Here is a 7,322-nt window from a genome sequence, read left to right as displayed (position 1 = left end):
ATCTACTGGGCCCTCATCCTGCACAACGGTGAGGTGACAGTCACTGAGGATGAGATCAATGCCCTCATTAAAGCAGCAGGCGTAAATGCTGAAGCTTTCTGGCCGGGCTTACTTGCAAAGGCCCTGGCCGACGTCTACATCGGCAGCCTCATCTGCAATGTAGGGGCTGGTGGACCTGCCCCAGTAGCGGGTGCCGCACCAGCAGGAGGTCCTGCTCCCTCCACCACTGCTGCCCTAGCTGAGGAGAAGGAAATGGAGCAGAGAAGGATTAGAGGAGTCTAAATATTTTTAAATTATTTATTCATTTAAGTTATCTCTATACCCAAGGTGGGCCTTGTACTCACAATCCTGAGATCAAGAGTCACATGCTCCTCCAACTGAGCCAGCCAGGTGCCCCAAAAACCTGAACTCAAAAAAAAAAAAAAAAAAAAAGCCAAAGACAGGCTGGACAGACACATCCTCTGGAGAGTCTTGAATTCCAGGGTGAGGCAAATACCTCTAGTCTGTGGAACATTTTTGAGCATAGGCAGGTGTGGAGATGAACCGGTTAGGTCCTTCTCAGCCAGCTCATGGCAAAGGGGCCCTTGTGATAAACACCAGAAGAATATTACTCTTAATTTCTACTGAGATTTCAGACTGGTGTCTTCTGTTGATAACCACATCTTAACGCCAGCTCTCTCTTCCATTTAGTTCTTGGACCCTTCTCCCAAATTTCTCTTTGCTCCCCTTCCATTATCTACCATTCTTCTCTCACCAATTCCTAGATCTCCACTTCTAAGAATGTCCTTTTGTTAGTGTTTTTTTAACATTTATTTATTTTTGAGAGACAGAGTGGGAGGGGCAGAGAGAGAGAGAGAGAGAGAGACAGAATTCAAAGCAGGTTCCAGGCTCCATGCTGTCGGCGCAGAGCCCGATGCGGGGCTCGAACCCGTGAGCCATGAGATCATGACCTGAGCCGAAGTTGGACACTTAACCAACTGAGCCACCCAGGTGCCCCTCTAAGAACCTCTTAAGAAAGAAAAAGCGAGGGCAGCTGGATGGCTCAGTTCGTTAAGTGTCTGACTCTTGATTTCAGCTTAGGTCATGATCTCATGGTTCCTGAGATCAAGCGCTGTGTCGGGCTCTGTGCCTACAGCATGGAGCCTGCTTGGCATGCTCTCCCTCTCTGCCACCCACCTCAAACTAAATAAACTTTAAAAAAAGAAAGAAAAAGCAAGGCAACCTCACACCATATTCACTTAATCTTCACAGCAGCTCAGCGAGGTAATGAAGTGGATATTCTTAGTAATCGCAGCATTAATCCTTCCTTTCGCCCTTGCCAACAATACCCAAGTTTTTATTGGGTATGCCCCTTCTCTACAACAGCCAGTATGCCTCAGGGAAAGCTGACTGCCCCAAGCAGCAGGAGTGGGCCTTCCCCACACACTCAAGCCAATCCGGGCAATTCCTTTTTGCCACATCCAGTGTATAGCACACTGCATTTCACAGACCACAGGAATTGGTTCAGCATTGGACATGTTACCCAAACGAGACTCCAGAAGAGATTTGCTGGGCTTATGGGAAAGACATGTTCTCTCACCTTTGAGAATGCTACCAAAAGGCAGTCGTTCTATATGTGTAAAAGGAAATATATGTGTGTGTGTGTGTGTGTATTTAATTATATTATATATATAATATATAATATAATTAATATATATAATTAATATAGTGACTGTGAGATGGAACCAGTCTTAGAATGAAGTCACTATCATAAAAGGGGCAGCAGAGAAATATAATGAAACTGGGTCCTTGACAACATCATCGGGTTGCTAAGTCAAACAATCCCTAAAAATGCTACCCTTCCTCTAGAATTTCCAGTTGTGGGAGGTAATCCTTATTTTCGTTTAAGCCAATTTAAAGTAGGTCTTCTGTCACTTGCCACCTACATACACTAAGCCGAGGTGCACTGACTTGCTGGCTAACCTCTTAGCCACAAAGCGAGGCAGTGGGGAAGCAGAACTCAAACCCACATCTGTCCTCAGGCCCACACAGTGCTGCCTCTGCTGCTTGCTAGTCTTCATCGTCACCAGAGTCAGTTGTCTATGCGTTCCCTCCCTGCCCTCCCTCTCACCATGTAGCTCAGAATGTTCAATACAGCAGCCAAAGGGATAGTTGTAAAATGTAAATGTGGCACACGAAAAGTGGCATCACTAATCATTAGGAAAATGCAAATCAAAACCCACAATGAGACCACACCACACACATTAGGGTGGCTACCATTAAAAACAAAAGCAAGTGTTGGTCAGGATGCAGAGAAATTGGAACGCATGGACACTCATGGCGGGAATATACGATGGTGTAGCTGTTGTGGATAACAGTATGGTGGTTCTTCAAAAAATAAAATACAGAATTACCATTTGATCTAGCAGTTCCTCCTCTGGGCATATACCCAAAAGAACTGGAAGCAGGGACACAAACATATTTGTAAACAGCAGCATTATTCACAATAGCCAAAAGGTGGAAACTACTCAAATGTCCATCAATGGGTAAATGGATAAACAAAATGTGGTATTTCCATACAATGGAATATTATTTAGCCTTTAAAAAGAGTGAAATTTCAAAATGGATTAAGGACCTGAATGTGAGACAGGAAACCATCAAAACCCTAGAGGAGAAAGCAGGAAAAGACCTCTCTGACCTCAGCCGTAGCAATTTCTTACTTGATACATCCCCAAAGGCAAGGGAATTAAAAGCAAAAATGAACTACTGGGACCTTATGAAGATAAAAAGCTTCTGCACAGCAAAAGGAAACAACCAACAAAACTAAAAGGCAACCAACGGAATGGGAAAAGATATTTGCAAATGACATATCAGACAAAGGGCTTGTATCCAAAATCTATAAAGAGCTCACCAAACTCCACACCTGAAAAACAAATAATCCAGTGAAGAAATGGGCAGAAAACGTGAATAGACACTTCTCTAAAGAAGACATCCGGATGGCCAACAGGCACATGAAAAGATGCTCAACGTTGCTCCTCATCAGGGAAATACAAATCAAAACCACACTCAAATATCACCTCACGCCAGTCAGAGTGGTTAAAATGAACAAATCAGGAGACTGTAGATGCTGGAGAGGATGTGGAGAAATGGGAACTCTCTTGTACTATTGGTGGGAATGCAAACGGGTAGAGCTGCTCTGGAAAACAGTGTGGAGGTTCCTCAAAACATTAAAAATAGACCTACCCTATGACCCAGCAATAGCACTGCTAGGAATTTACCCAAGGGATACAGGAGTACTGATGCATAGGGGCACTTGTACCCCAATGTTTATAGCAGCACCCTCAACAATAGCCAAATTATGGAAAGAGCTTAAATGTCCATCAACTGATGAATGGATAAAGAAATTGTGGTTTATATACACAATGGAGTACTACGTGGCAATGAGAAAGAATGAAATATGGCCCTTTGTAGCAAATTGGATGGAACTGGAGAGTGTGATGCTAAGTGAAATAAGCCATACAGAGAAAGACAGATACCATATGTGTTCACTCTTAGGTGGATCCTGAGAAACTTAACAGAAACCCATGGGAGAGGGGAAGGAAAAAAAAAAAAAAAGAGGTTAGAGTGGGAGAGAGCCAAAGCATAAGGACTCTTAAAAACTGAGAACAAACTGAGGGTTGATGGGGGTGGGAGGGAGGGGAGGTGGGGTGATGGGTATTGAGGAAGGCACCTTTTGGGATGAGCACTGGGTGTTGTATGGAAACCTTCATATATTGGGGGGAAATATAAACTTCATATATTGGGGGGAAAAAAAAGAGTGAAATTCTGGCACATGCTACAACATAGATGAACCTTGAAGCCAGTATGCTAGGTGAAATAAGCCAGACACAAAAGGACAAACATTGTATGATTCCACTTAGATGAGGTACCTAGAGTAGTCAAATGCATAGACACAGAAAACCAAACAGTGGTTACCAGTGGCTGGGAGGGAGGGGGAAATGATGAGTTATTGTTTGGTAGGTACAGGGTTGCAGAAGAGAGAATGAAAGAGTTCTGGAAGTGGACAGTTGTAACAGTTAAACAGTGTGCCTGCACTTAATGTCACCAAACTTTAACACTTAAAAATGGTTAAAATAGTTAATTTTGTTAAGTATATTTTACCACAATAAATTTTTTAAAATATAAGTAGGATTGTGTCCTTTTTCTTCTCTGATGAGTTTCCATTTCACTGACAGTAAAAGTCAAAATCTTTACAATGGATTACAAATACACAAAATATTGTCAAGTGAGTTTCGTGGTTGGAACAAAAAGAATTTGGCTGAAAACAAAGTGAAGTTTTCTTCCTCCTTGAATCTTAATGTACTCTCTTTCCCCCTTGGAGTTATTAAGTACTTCTACTGAGAGGCTATCTACTGAAAATGGCCAGTGATCAAAATGACAATTGGAATTTGAGTCAAATTATATGTAGTTCTACCCCAGCGGGGTAGAGAACCAGCGGGTCTGGATGATAATGAATGTCAGTTCCTGATCCAGAGCAATATCCTCGTTCTGTGTGTCTTTCGTTAGGCAAACCAGCCTGGTCCATCCAACAAAAAATGGTTTGACCTGAGATGCTTAGCCCTTCCACTCTTCTGGAAAGTGATGTTGATGCTTGGCCCCTGCTGTCTAATGTCAAGCGAGAGCAACTTTGAAGAGAGTCCTCTGGATACCTCTGGGACGTTGGCGCCTTTGCACTTGCTGTGCCCTCTACCTGGCATGCTTTTCTTCCTTATACCCATGGAGCTTGGTCCCTCAACAGCCTCCAGTCTTTACTTAAATGTCATCTTTTCAATGAAGCCTTCTCTGACCACTCTATTTAAAATGTCATCTCGTTCCCAGTACAACCTTGCTTAATTTTTCTCTGTGGCTCTTAGCACCTTCTAACATAGAATGTAATTTACTTTCTTGTTTATTGTCTGCCTTTCCCACTAGAATGTAAGTGTTGTGAGGGCACATGTTTTTACATGTGTTTTTTTGTCCACTGTTCCTAGTGCTTAGGACAGTGCCTGATACATCATGGCAAGCAATGAAATATTTTAATGAATAAAGAAAAGAAGTCTGATCATCCAAAGGGAACACTGGCATCTCGGTCTTCAGCAGTGGACCCTCTGCAAGTGAAATGTACAAAAAGCTACACCTATAATTTTAGGGGATGCCTAGACTCCCTGAAGCCCAGCCATAAGTGCTAGTTAAAAACCTTTGATCCAAAGTAATTTAGCTGCTATACCTCTTTGAATGCGTCTCCGGTGCAGCCTTTGGGAAACCTCAGTGCCACAGATGTGATTACTACTGGGAGTCTCCCAGGAGACTCGGAGCCTTGCAATATTGTAGCAAATATAGCAAAGCTGGCAGCCATAGTTCTGCTAAGAAAACAGGAGTGTGTGCCAGCCCGTCATTTTTCATAACTGAGCTATTAATTCATGTTATCTTAGGAAAACACCCAACAGTAAAAGTATAGGCTCTGTGCAGCCACAAACTGAGGCACTGCCCTCCATCCCCAGAGGCACAAACCTTCATTCAAAAACCCATCTTCCAGTGTAGCCACTTTGTGAGTCAAATGCTCACAGATGCAAAGTTGCTCCCTTGGAGTATAGTTGGCTCCTTGGGAGCAGGAGATGGGGCAGAGTGACACTGATCGGCTTGTAGGTTCCGTTCAACATTGCCAACTTGTGAGGCAGCAGAAGCCAAGGGGACTCACTGCTTCTCAGAGGAGCTCACATGCGCAGCCAGACGAGAACTGAAGAATACGTAAGAATTTTACAAAATAGAGAGTGATAGCAGAGGAGCGGGTAGAAGAGAGAGGTCACTCAGGCGGAAGGTGAGCAGTCAGCAGGCAAAATGGCAGAGGGAGGGGATGGAATGGTGTCACAGCGCCGGCCAGAAATCCATGTGGAGGAGTTGGAGCTTATCAGAAAGGCCTTGGAGCGCCAGTAAAGGGGGAAAGATGGAATACGATTTGTATTTAGTGAGATTTTCCCAGGAACCAGTGGAAGGTAGACTGGGTGGAGCAAGGAAACCACTCAGGTTGCTTTTAAATAATCACAGGAAAAAATGGTATGCGCTGACCAAGCTGATGGCAGCGAGGAGAATGGGAAAGGAAGAGATTCGAAGGATATTAAGGTAGATAGAATTATCCACTAGTAGACAATGATTATGGAGGATGACAGAGGAATGGGGAGAGGGAGGAGTGAGGTCCTAGAATAACTGTCAGGCTCCTGGCTTGGACAACAAGGTGGATACAGGTGCATTTCCTTAGGAAGAAATATAGGGTGGGAACATGGGGTTGAGGTGCCCTTCTCAACCAGAGCTCCACTAGGGAAGTAATAAGCCCTAATGCCCTAAGGCCTCCATTGTCTGGAATGAATTCTCGTCTCCCCCCTGCATCTATAACGTGTTTCTTAGGAATGATTTTAGTTGTTGTATGTATAGAGCAAAGTACTTTATGTACCTCAGTTCTCCAACTGAGAAGATAGGCACTCAAGTTATCTTCTGCCTTCTGTGGTTCAGAGGAAGGACCCCAGTTGAGAAAGGTTTAGATAATGTAGGTCGCCTTATGCTGAGCCTACAGGAGTGAGTGAAATTGCCCTGAGAACATATATAAGATTGAATCAGAATAAATGAGAGGGTCAAGGGATGAGGAGCTGAGAAAGAAAGACTCTAAAGATACACCAGAAAAACCAGGAGATCATGACACTGTAAATTCTCACAGAAATCAATAAGAAGATAATCTCAGAAAGGATGGGGTGGGAGGGGGGGGTCAAGCTATTTCCTAAAATGTGATTATTGTGTCACTGGTGATGATAGAGACGATTCTTGGAGTTTATACTGACAAGCATTTTAAATTGCGATAATTATGTGTTTATTTCAAGGAATACAGCATTTATGTTATAAATAATAAGCATAGCTGACAGTTACTTATGTTTTGACAGTTACTGTGTATCAAGCATTGCTCTAAGTGTTTCATCATATGTATTAATATTATTACTCAATCCTCACCACATCCTTATAAGATACATATTGTTGTCCCCCTTTTAGAAATGAAGAAATTGAAGCCCAGAGAGGTCACACACCTTGCCTAAGGTCACAGAACTAGTAAGAAGCAGGGCTGCAATTTGAACCTGAGTGGTCTGACTTGAGAAACCCTGCTTAAGAGAAAGTTACTACTATTATTTGCTTTAAAAGAAATTCAAGCAAAAAATGAATCCATTTAAAGCAAGTATCAAATAAATAAAAGACCGAGTGGACTCAGCTATCACAAAAATTGTGAAAGAGGTAGAGGAATGACTGACATTTGAGAAACAGTA

This window comes from Puma concolor, chromosome D4, assembly GCF_028749965.1.
Source record: "Puma concolor isolate L17-30 chromosome D4, mPumCon1.1.hap2, whole genome shotgun sequence".
In the NCBI taxonomy this organism is placed as follows: Eukaryota; Metazoa; Chordata; class Mammalia; order Carnivora; family Felidae; genus Puma; species Puma concolor.
This window is presented reverse-complemented; position numbering follows the sequence as displayed.